Raw genomic sequence first — 13,823 nt, forward strand, 5'->3', positions numbered from 1 at the left:
ACTCTGTACCGCTTCCTTCATTGACATGTTGAAAGTCCTTGCTCTGGGCTGATGTTGCTGTGGTAGTGGAGGTGGAGGTAATGCTAACACTCTTGGAATACTAGCGGCCATTGCAATTCCTCTGCAGTCTCTGGCGATATGTCCTTTTCTCCCACATTGAAAACAAGTAACTTCTGCTTTTCCCATCGAACATTCTCCAGAATAGTGTCCCCTTTGCTTGCACTTGAAACACGTGACATTTGGCTTGTTGCAAATTCCCGTATGCTTTCTACCACACGTTCTGCAATCAGGTACAGGCGGTCGAATAAGCCTTTGCTGAGTTGGGGTAGGTAGTCGATTACCCATCCTCTGGTTGTTTTGTTCTGGCCTCCTAAAGTTTACTTTTCCTCGAGCTTGAAATCCCGGCCTTTTGTTGAAACGATTCTGAAAATTCCCTGGTCCTTTCTCTTTCTGAGCTGCTTCACTTTCTCCTTCAATAATCATAGCCTTCTGAACAACAGCCGTATAAGTTGTCAATTCAAACACAGCTACCCTGCTACGAATCCATGGTTTTACTCCTTGCTGAAATCTCTTGGCCCGCTTCTCGTCAGTATCCACCTGCTCTGGAACAAACCTTGCCAATTCAGTAAACTTGGTCTCATAATCCGCAACCAATAAGTTGTCTTATTTCAGCTCCAGGAACTTGATCTCCATCTGGTTTTTCATAAAACGAGGAAAATATTTCTCCAAGAAAAGATCAGTGAATCTATCCCAGGTCACCACACCTTCTTCTTCCAAAGCTTTCTTCGATTCCCACCAGTAATTAGCTTCGCCTTTCAGGAAATAGCTAGAAAAATCCGTCTTATGCTCTTCCTCAACCTTTATAAACGAAAAAGCCTTTTCCATCTCTTTCAGCCAAGCTCTCGCTTTTGTAGGATCCGTGGAACCCATAAATTCCGGTGGCTTCACCGACTGAAATTGCTTGAAAGTGGTCGTAGGCGCTGCTGGTGGTACTTGATGTCCTGGATGAGCGGCTTGCTGTAACATCTGTTGCTGTACTGCTGTTGTTGCTGCTGCATTTGTTGTTGCATCATCAACATTTGCTGTTGCATGAGATTAAAAATCTGATCCATCTGTTTATTATTGTTTTGGCCCTCGGTGTTCCCATTCGATGAATCGGGTTGTGTTTTTCTTTTAGGTGCCATCTTTCTGGTAAATAAACAATGGTCTTCTTTAATAACAGTATATTAAACATATATTAAAACAGTCGATTTGAGAAAATAAAACAGCTTATTAAATAACTGAATAGATAAAACAGTATGATGTGTTTTTTTTTACATAAGGATACAATATGATCGTAAATAAAACTACATTTGTAAATATGCAATGGTACTGAAATAAATATAAATGCTTAAATAACTGGAAATAAAATAAAGAAACGTGCAAAAGATCATCTCGTATATATATATGTAGAACACCAGCTACAGGTGTCAGTGCTTGATACAAAAACCTATGATATAACAGTCATACTGCTACTACTACTATCGGTCAAAGTCAGTAACTACACTCATACAAACTAGTCATACAATACTATGCTGCCTCTATCTACAAAATATACATAATACCACACTCATTGATCTGCTGGTCTCAAAATCCTGGTGGTACGTGGCTCAACTCCTCCTGCAATGCCTCTAGCACTGCCTCAGTAAGTCCCAATGCTCTGCGATATGCTGTCTCCGCACTAAGATCCTGTTGTCTCAACTCAGTAAGCTGTTGCGAACTAACCCGGTGAATATGATGTAGCCTCTCTCTCAGTATATAATCCGGTCGTAATGCTCTGACAGGACCATCCGTCTGTGTCTCATACAACCCAAGGATCTCCCTACACTGGTTCTGCCATCTAATCCTCTCCTCCCTCTCTGCCTGAAAGCGCTGGTAAGTCACGGTATGATGCTCCCGAAGATCAGTGCTGGAACCTCGAGAAGGTAATGGTCCATCCACCACAATATCATCCATAAACTCTGGCTGAGGAAATTGATAAACTCCTGGAACATGTGCATAAATGGCTAATGGGGCAGGAAATAAGACAGGCTGCTCCATCGGCGCATACACTGGCGGCTCTGCCTCTAGTTCCCTATGTGGCAACTCTGGAATCTCGACTGGTGGCATAGGAATCTGAGGCTCTAAATCCTCCCACTGCGGAAGATCAATCATGTCAGGAATATCGAACATCGGGAACTCTAGTGGTGGAAAATCTGGTATCTCTGGCTCAAAATATGGAAAATAATCTACAAAACCTGGTACCTCTGGGGGAAGTGGTATCTCTGGTGCTGGCTCAGGTGGCAATGGAGGTAAGATCTGCTCTGACACTGGGGCTACTACCCGTGCATCCCCTGGATCTGTCTCGGTCCTCTCCGTAGATGATGATAAAGAAGCCATCTAATATACATAAAAATAATAACACAAAAACAATCAAATCACAATCCTAAACTCATAACTTCTAATCACATAGATAAACAATCCTAACATTCTTACTCTCATCCTATCTCATTTTCCTATCTTATCTTAGCCCTAACGTTCTTGTTTTCAAAGGTCAAACCTAAGCTCTGATGCCAACTGTAACACCCTCCAAATCCGGGGTATAGATTTGGGGCATTACTAATATTAACTACACATTAGTCTTGCACAAGCGGAATATAATTAGAATAATTACCCCGAACTACTGCTATCAGGATCTTTTAAGGTTAAGATCTGAAAACAAGAACCACATACTAACTTTATTACAAACCAAATAAAAACAATCTGTCTCAAGAACTCTCTTTATTACAAAACTTTATTCTATCTACATGCTCACCACACAACTTTTATTCAAACCATAATAGTACTTATCCTGTTACACCTGATCTGATAACTCAAAGCTCTCTTCAGGGATAGGGATGAACACCCTTGGTATAAGAGGGTCCCGCTGCTTGACTCGCTTCTTGACTACGCGGGTTCTGATGGGTTTCATTCTCTACCTTAACTGTAAGACAATATGAATAACAATAAAAGAGGATGAGCCAAAATTGCTCAATAAGCCTGCAGCAATATAGATAGTATAAAGAGAGAGAAATAAGTGAACCAATAAGCTGCTGGTTTGATCAACCATCTGAGTCTGTATAGACTAATAATTTGCCAATACTGGCGAGTGCCAAATGAACAAGACTGGAAACAAGAACCAACATATGCACTATAACCCGCTGATCAGTCAGGATACAGTGCGAATCTATACCCAACTATATAGATCCAACCAACATAAGGAGTACTCAGGCAGCTATGGCCTATTAATTAAAGGTCTGAGTAAAACCCAACCTGTATCGTAACCATCCAGTCCGAAGTTTAGCATCCGGAACAATCGGAATGCTTTTGATGTATCCCAACATCAGGATATATCATAATATATATAACAAGGGTAAAAATATTGGAATATGAATAGAGGATTCAATAAATTGGGAGAAATCAAGAATCGAAATGAAATAGAAACAAGAATCAATAGATATGTATCAGTGCATATGAACAAGAATTATCAAAGTGTAATTGATATATATAAAATGGAATATAATTCACTATTCTGAATTTAGAATAGGGGAAAAACTTGCCTCGCGCGTACTTAACCTGATTCAACTCACCGCCTTTTGTCCCTAGCTTACTCTGCCTTGCTAACACTGAACCAATCATGGAAAGATAGTTTTTTAGATAACTTACTATATACGTGTATCTGGAATTGATATCACGTAACCTTATCAGTCTACCCATGCGTTTCTATCTAATTCACATATATACACATATATTGATATAGCACATAGGTTCACATAATCACATAAAGCACATAGCACATAAAGAACATAATCAATTTTTAGACTTATAATTATTTTTAGAATTGATTCTAGACTCATACCTGCATTAACTAGCCTTATCTGACTTTATTATAATTTTTCGGGATTATTCGATTAAATTATACCCCTATTAGGGCCTACGAGATATTAATTATCACCAAACCATTCTCTTTTGGAGGAAATTATAACTCACAATTATTTTTATTGGATTCGTTTCATTTTTCTGAGTCTAGGGGTCTTCGTTTCGCTCAAATCGGATTAAGGGTTGAATTATTATGAATTAAACAAGATTTAATTAATTAATAATTAATTATAATTAAATAATCCTTAATTACATTTTAAATAATTAACTAATAATTATTGTATTTTAAAATAATTAATCCCTAATTATTAGGATTAATTACTATTTATTACAATTATTTACAAATTATTATCACTTACTCGATTAGATCGATTATTTACAAATAACTAATCGATACAAATAACTGATACGATACTTATCGAATAAATAAATATTATTCGAATCATAATTCAACGAGCAACTACTCGTATAAATACGAGCTACTCGCGATTCTTGAATAACTATCGAACTGTTATTATTATTATTATTATAACTTATACAATTCGTTAATTAATTATCGATATTTAATTATTCGATACGAATAATTAGTACGATATTCTTCGAATAAATATCGCTCGATTAATAATTCTAACTTAACGAATCACGACTCGAATAGGTACGAGTTACTCGGAATATTTAACTAATTAACGAATTATTATTCATATTATTCGATTATTTTTAATCCTTATTTATTAATTATTTACCTAATTATTAATTAATTACCTAATTATTAACTAATTAGATAACTAATAAATAATTAAATAGATAACTAATTTCAAATTTCTAAATTAATAAAATAATTCAGAAATTATTAATAATACTTTTCAGAATTTAAATGTAATTTTTATTTACTTTTTAGAATTACTAAAACTAATTTTTACTTTGATAAAATATAAATAAATAATTAAAATTCCAGAAACATAATTCTGAAATTGATTTTTGGTTTTATTGGATCAAACCCCGGGTCGAAACCGGGTTGGAAACCGGGTCGAACCCGGGTCTTCAAGAACACGGCCAGGCTGCCCAGAATCCGGCAATGGTGACCGGTTCCGACGAGTTTTCCGACGAGCAATTCCCAGCTTCCAGGCCATCGTTTCTGCAAGGTTCTTGTCCCGTTCGACTCCACGTGACTACAGCAACACAACCCCGTTGTCCTCTTTCATCTCCGTTGCACAGGTTGTCTTCTCCGACCAAGAACAGAGCATGGGCCGGCGAGCTCCGTCACGAACTCCGGCGGCTTCGATTTGGCACAACCACAAACCATTTGAATCGATTCTTTGCAGGTTTTCATTCAAAATCACTCGAAAAACACACCCATGCCAACAACATCGCCTAATAACTCCGGGAACAATTTCTCCGGCCAAATCAAACAATTTTCCGGCCAAATACTAAACTCACAGATTCTTACACGAAAAATTACAAATAATATATCAAAATAAAGCTTATTAGTTCTACAATCAAACCCCTATAATCAAAACAATCTCAGATTCATACAAAATCAAAAACGAACTAAAATAAAATTGTATAAACTTGAAACTAAGAACTAACACTTAGAACAATCGTTTGTTCAAATAAATAACATAAATCGATTTTAACCAAGTACAGGAAACTATACCAAGCATCAAAATCAACCCAGAACCCCAGAATCAAAAACCCCCAATTTCAGTTCATGAACCCTAAAATATGAATTGAAAATCTAAGCATCAAAACATGAAATTGATGGTATGAACAGAAAGTAGAGATCAAGAGCTTTGTTTTGGTTACTCACATGATCAAAACGGGTAACAGAATCACTCTCAAATCTGCAGTTTAATTCCCTGGTTGTTCTTCACCCCCACTTTCTAATTTTTTTATTTTCTGATTTTTAACAATTAATTAATGAATAATTAATAATAAAATAGGTATTTATACTAATGAAAATAATACCCCTAAATAAAATTAAGGGTCTAATTATACCTCTAATAAAAATATTTGGCCCCAATTTTTACAATTTTTGGGTATTAATAATGAATTTTTAAATATCCAATAAATACAAAATAAATGTCAAAAATTCCCAAAAATTGTGAATATTACAAAAATGCAAAGAAAAATAATGTATGATAATTTCATGATCATATAAAAATAAAAATGTGATTTTTGTGGGGCTTTTGGTACCCGAAGGGGTCCGGAAAAGTCATTTTTCGCGAAAAAGGTAAATTTGTAAAACATTTAGGGGTTCAGAATATCGATATGGGATAGGGCATTTTTGGCAAAATAGGGCCAATGATTTTGTTTGAAATACGGGCTTTCAAAACATAGTTTTGAGCTGTACAGGTTTTGATATAATATATATATAACTGATGATAAAATGCTCAATAAATATCCAAAACACGTTTGGATCAAAACAACCAACACATATCACATAGCAGTTAGGGTTTAACGACTTAACACATTTAACCACATAATAATACACATAATTTATCATTATTATAATATAATACAAGCATAATTCCTCGGTCGTTACAAGTATCCTTAGACTTGAGGTCATCATAGTCATCTTGTGTAGACTGAACTATGCTTTGGATTAGTTCTTAGTCTCAAGGGACAATTATAAGGGCTCTACTGGGTATAGGACTTTGTACACGAAGATAGTGTATGATCAATAAAGGATCTACCCCTTCCAGTGTAGGAAGAGAATGTTCAATGCTGATCCACTTATGTTAATTCAGGAATCTCTAGCCAGAGTGAATGAAATTAGAAAGGAGTTTCTAATTTACATTAAATAGAACTAAGCATAGTGAATGGGAAAGCAAGTGATTAAATAAGGTAGGCTTGACACAAGTTCCATGCCTTGTATTTAATCGTGACATTGCAGGGTAGAAGGAATTAATTGTACGGTAACTACTCACTGAATAGGTTCTTGGTATTCTAAGCAGTGAATTCGTATTATCCGGATAGTCGCGATATGCTGAGAAGTATCCCTCATGATGTAGAATAAATATGATTAATTAATTAATCATATTTAATGAATTAGAGAATTTATATAAATAATGATAAAATAGTTTTATTATTATTTATTTCTACTACCGGCTTAATATTGAACCTACAGGGTCACACCATAAAAGAGAATGATTTAATGGTGGAGGAATTAATTAATAATGGCTGATAATTATTTATTTATGAAATAAATAATTAATTGGCAAATTTAATAATTGATTAAATGAGATTTAATTGATTATAAATTAATTAAGAAAAGGTTCTTGATATTATTAATTAAGAATTTAATTTTTGGAAATTAAATTAAGTGAGAGAATTATTTCTAAAGAGTTTAGAAAAAGGATTAATAATTAAAAGGTGTTTTAATTATTAGTGAGAATAATAAAGGGTTAATAATAATAATATTTTATGGGAAAATTTACAGCTGAAAATTTTGCCTATAAATATACTATTATAAACCCTATTTTTGCCTCAACCAAAAAGATTTACAAAACCCTAATTCTCTCCATCTCCTCCTCCTTCATTACATCGTTTTCTTTGTGGACACCGGTGGAGTGCTTCACACTTGAGGAGCAGCTGTTAAGGATCTCCGTTCATTATTTTTGGATTGCCATTAAAGACCTCCATCTTTCCATTAACGTAAAACTTCTTAAGGCAAACATACTGAACTACAAATTAAATATTATTTTTCGCATGGATCCTGCGGAGGGTTTCGGTTTTTTAAGATTTAAATTTACGTTTTCGCTGCGTTTATGTGCTAAAAACCCTTCAATGGCATCAGAGCTACTTGCGAAAAGTTTTTAATTCGTTTATGTGTTTAACTGTTTTCGATATATGAGCATGTACGTGATTCGCAATGATTTGATGTTGATATAATATGCTTATATATGTATGGTTTTGAATATATGATATTCATGTGAGTTGTACAATCATAAAATGATTATGTAATATGTATATATACTTATATATACATGATTTATGTGTGTTCTAATTATGAGAATCATATTAGATACGGATTCTGAATTTGCTGCTGCAGATTTACTGAAATCTGGGTCTGGTGTCCGATTTACGCAAACGAATACCCTATTCCATAGATAAACGAGCGTCTGAACAAAACTGATAGCTATATCTATCAGCGACTCTTCTGTAAGGCATTTGACGTCGTTTATTGCCCGTAAACAGTGATTCTTGTTTTTCTGATTTGATTCTGATTTTTCTGATTTTTGTCATATTTTCCTTTTATAATTAGATCATGGATAATATGATATGTTAAGATCAGATTATGTGTTTTAACATGCTTTTATGTGTTATATGAGCATGATGGATGGTTATGGCCTTTCGACCTTAGTGTAATGGTTTTGGTTTTGGTTTTAAATACGACTTGCATGTCGTCAATCTTTGTAATCATAAATCTCGAATGTAACTCGAGTTATTCTTGTAAGTTCATTAGATTAGTTTTACTTTCAATCATGTAATGTAATTGAAGACTCAAGAAGGCTATCCAATGGAGGTGATACAAAGAAGAAGATGAGGCATACAAGAAGTCTAAACAAAGAAGAAGACTTATGTAATAAGTAATTATACTTATTTCCATCACCATATTAGATTGACCTTGATCTTTATCATGAGCTTGATAAAGATCATATAGGATGGGGCCATAACCAAACACATTTACTTTATTGCACTTTACATTTACTTGTTTATTTAATTTTATATATGAGATGTATGTCTATGTTTACCATGCGATGATAGATTTAGGTGAACTTAAATCAATATAAGGCGTGCTCTAGAAAATCTAGAATAGGAATCGTTTCTTGCCTTAATATAAATATTATGAATACGATCATGAGATTCTTGTATTTATGAAACACGTAATTGAATATGAATTTTCAATATTGAGAGAAAGGATGATTCTGTCAACAACAGATTTCTATCTGTAAGAAAGAGTTATTAAGTGACGCCTCTTGACAATGCTCCACCCGATCTGGGAATCATCTGATTATCGATTATTGATTTGAAATATTTAATTTAAAAGGAAGAATCTCTTTATAATATGATTATGATTGTAACGTAATATAATCCCTCTAAAATTAAATAATATCAAGTAGTAATTGGCCAATGACACAACGGGCTTGTGTCGGTCATAGCCTTCCAACATGGTAGAAAGTGGTTCTTATTTTTAAATCATTGTCATTTCGTACTACAGCCGAGGGCTTTGATTTTGAAATAAGAAATACTTGGATATTACATAAAGATGTGTACATTGAATTAGAATCTAAAGGTCAGTACGTGCTACAGCCGTGGGCCGTTGGAGACTGATTCAATTGTACGAAATGTTGGTCTAGACTTGTCTTAGAATATTGAGTTTGTCGTGCCACAGCCGTGACTCAATTATTCAAGAGGCTAAACTTATATTAGGGAATAACATAAGATGTAATTGACAAGAGTTGTCTACCTATTGAACATCACATGACGTTTCGTGCCACAGCCGAGGTTGTGTGATGGAATGTAGGATCCCTATTCCCACTAGCATTATGAATGCTTAATTTTCACTTAGGGGGTTGAAAAAAATTAGATAAACTAGTGGGAGATACTTATGAATAAAGACCCGATTCATATAGTGTTTTGAAATGAAATTAAATATTTGCTAAGTGTTGTTATGTGTTTATCATTTACAGATTTACTATATTCATCGTGTCTTCTACACTATCACTCCGGAGCATACTAGATGCTCACAAGTTGACTGGTCCTAATTTAGCTGTTTGTTTTCACTGTAACAAGTTGGGGCACTGGAAGAGGAAATGCAAGGTTTACCTTGCAGAATTGAAGAAAAAGAAGGGTAGTAAGACTACCGCTTCTGATTCAGGCATGTTCATGATCGAAGTTAATATGTCACTAGGTCAAATTTCTACTTGGGTATTAGATACCGCCTGTGGTTCTCATATTTGCAATTCGTTGCAAGGACTAAAGGGAAGTAGGACTCTTGAAAAATATGAGGTGATTCTACATATGGGCAATAGAGTAAGGGTTGTGGCCATATCTGTAGGATCATTTAGTTTACATATGCCTACGGGCAAGACTATTATTTTGAATAATTGTTATTACGTTCCCTCTATTGTGAGGAATATTGTTTCTATTCCTATGTTGGATGTAGATGGTTTTTCATTTATTATTAAGAATAATGAATGTTCTATCCTTAGAGATAATGTTCTTTTTGGACGTGGCATTTTAAATAATGGTCTGTATGTATGTGACGTAGAGCATGATTTACTTCAGATTGAACAAACTAATAAAAGAAAATGAGATGATGAAAATCTGACCTATTTATGGCACTGTAGGCTAGGTCATATTAGTGAAAATAGACTGCGGACATTGCATAAGGAAGGGTTACTTGACCCCTTTAATTTTGAATCATATCCTACATGCGAGTCTTGTCTATTGGGTAAAATGACCAAATCTCCATTTAGTGGACATGGAGAGAGGGCTGCAGATTTGCTAGGATTGGTACACACAGATGTATGTGGACCAATGTCTATGCAAGCCATGGGTGGATTTTCGTACTTCATTACTTTAATATATGATAGATCTAGATTCAGATATGTGTATTTGATCAAAACCACAAGTCTGAAGCCTTTGAAAAGTTCAAAGAATATAAACATGAAGTGGAGAAACAAACCAAACACAGTATTATAACTCTTCGATCAGATTGAGGTGGTGAATACTTGAATGGAGAGTTTCTAGATTATCTCAAAGAAAATGGTATAGTCTCCCAGTGCATTCCTCCATATACTCCACAGTTAAATGAGGTATATGAAAGGAGAAATCGAACTTTGTTAGACATGGTTCGGTCCATGATGAGCTATGTGAATCTTCCAGTATTCCTATGGGGTTATGCATTGGAAACCTCAACATATTTACTGAATAAGGTGCCTTCCAAATCTGTTCCTCAAACACCATATGAGATATGGAAAGAAAGGAAACCAAGTCTTAAATACGTTAAGATTTGGGGATGTCCAGCTTATGTCAAGAAAGTTGACCCAGATAAGCTGGAATCTCGATCCGTAAAATGTAATTTTGTGGGGTATCCTAAAGAGACTTTGGGGTATTACTTTTACATCGATCATCGGGTGTTTGTCTCCAGACATGCTACCTTCTTGGAAAAGGAGTTTATCCTTGAAGGAAACAGTGGGAGCAAAATTGAACTTGATGAAGTTTAAGAAGCACAAACTAATACGGATCAAGTGGAAACACCTGTTCAGACTGAACAACCTTTTGTGGAACAACCCATTCGTAGGACAGGGAGAGTGTCTCGCCAACTAGGTATTATGGCCTCGTCATTGAGAATGACAATGAGTTGTCAATCATTGATGATGACAACCCTGTGACCTATAATGAGGCTATGAGTAGTGTTGACTCAGAGAAATGGCATAGTGCCATGAAATTCGAAATGGAATCTATGTATACTCACCAAGTATGGACTCTGGTTGAGGTGCTTGAATGTGTTAAGCCTATTGGGTGCAAGTGGGTATACAAAAGAAAGATTGGAGCAGATGGCCAGGTGGAGACCTATAAGGCCAGGCTCCTGGTAAAAGGATTCAAACAAAGGCAAGGGATTGACTTTGATGAAACTTTTTCGCCTGTAGCCCTATTAAAATCAATTCGGATTTTGCTTGCGATTGCTGCTTACTACGACTATGAGATCTGGCAAATGGACATGAAAACGGCCTTCCTCAATGGGGAACTTGAAGAGGAAGTGTATATGACACAGCCAGAGGGTTTTCTTTCCAAGGGAAATGAACACCTAGTGTGTAGGCTGCTGCGAACCATATATGGTTTAAGGCAAGCTTCTCGTAGATGGAACATCCGTTTTGATGAGACAATCAAAGAGTTTGGTTTTATCAAAAACATAGATGAACCATGTGTCTACAAGAAGGTTAGTGGGAGCGCGGTAACATTTCTTATATTGTATATGGATGACATACTTCTTATAGGAAATGATATACCGATGCTACAATCAGTCAAAGTATGGATATCAAAGAACTTCGCCATGAAGGACTTGGGAGAAGCATCCTACATTCTCGGTATGAAGATCTATAGAGATAGATCTAGAAGAATGATAGGTCTTACCCAGGGTACATACATCCAGAAAGTGCTTAAAAGGTTTAGCATGGAAAACTCCAAAAGAGGTCTCATACCAATGAGCCATGGAGTGTCCCTTTTCGAAAAAATGTCTCCTAAGAAACCTGAGGAAAGAGAGCGTATGAGTAAGATTCCTTATGCTTCAGCAATAGGATCTATCATGTACGCAATATTATGTACAAGGCCTGATGTTACTTATTCAATTAGTGTGACGAGCAGATATCAGTCCAATCCAGGTGAAGACCACTGGAAAGCAGTGAAAAACATCCTTAAGTACTTGCGAAGGACTCTAGACATTTTTCTTGTTTTTGGTGGTGAATCTGAGTTGAAAATAGAGGGTTATACTGACTCTAATTTTCAATCAGAAAGTGATAGCAAATCCATGTCAGGGTACGTGTTTACTCTGAATAGTGGTGCAATTCAGATTGTTGAAAGATGAGATGTCAATATCGAGAGAGTTGACACACATAACAACATAGCAGACCCACTCACAAAGCCACTTTCTTAGAGTCACTTTGATCGTCATAAACATAAGATGGGTATTAGATACCAGAGTGATTGGCTTTAGTACAAGTGGGAGATTGAAAGAGATATGTCTTAAGTCCAATCATGTATGAGGATTTAGGAATAACTTTTATGTAATCTGTTTTGATTTCATTGATATTAATAAAAGGCTTGTTTTATTTTTATTGCGGTCTCTATCTATTTAAATGTTTAAATAAGATATACCACAGTTTAGAGTAAAGCTTTTTATGGATTGTGATGAGATCATAATAATGAGACCTAAAAGATTATAACTCTAGACTTAAATAGTTCCTGGTTGTAGGATTACTAACTGGTAATTAATAATCCGCAAAGATCGGTACATACTATGCTCACTTCATTATGAAGGATGTCTGTTCTCATAGACATTTGTGTGGTGACACTATAGCTAGTATGTAGGTGCTTAATATAGAATAAGTTCACTGAACATGACTCACACAGCTGAACAACTGATGGAGTTCACTCACGTGTCAGCAATTGTTCACATAGTGATAGTTGTACAAGTATTCTTAGACTTGAGGTCATCATAATCATCTTGTGTAGACTGAACTATGCTTTGGTTTAGTTCTTAGTCTCAAGGGACAATTATAAGGGCTCTACTGGGTATAGGAATTTGTACACGAAGATAGTGTATGATCAATAAAGGATCTACCCCTTCCAGTATAGGAAGAGAATGTTCAATGCTGATCCACTTATGTTAGTTCAGGAATCTCTGGCCAGAGTGAATGAAATTAGAAAGGAGTTTCTAATTTACATTAAATAGAACTAAGCATAGTGAATAAGAAAGAAAATGATTAAATAGGATTGGCTTGACACAAGTTCCATGCCTTGTATTTAATCGTGATATTGCAGGATAGAAGGAATTAATTGTACGGTAACTACTCACTGAATAGGTTCTTGGTATTCTAAGCAGTGAATTCGTATTATCTGGATAGTCGCGATATGCTGAGAAGTATCCCTCACGATGTAGAATAAATATGTTTAATTAATTAATCATATTTAATGAATTAGAGAATTTATATAAATAATGATAAAATAGTTTTATTATTATTTATTTCTACTACCGGCTTAATATTGAACCTACAGGGTCACACCATAAAAGAAAATGATTTAATGGTGGATGAATTAATTAATAATGGCTGATAATTATTTATTTATGAAATAAATAATTAATTGGTAAATTTAATAAT

Source organism: Apium graveolens, chromosome 3 (genome assembly GCF_009905375.1).
Source record: "Apium graveolens cultivar Ventura chromosome 3, ASM990537v1, whole genome shotgun sequence".
NCBI classification, from domain to species: domain Eukaryota; kingdom Viridiplantae; phylum Streptophyta; class Magnoliopsida; order Apiales; family Apiaceae; genus Apium; species Apium graveolens.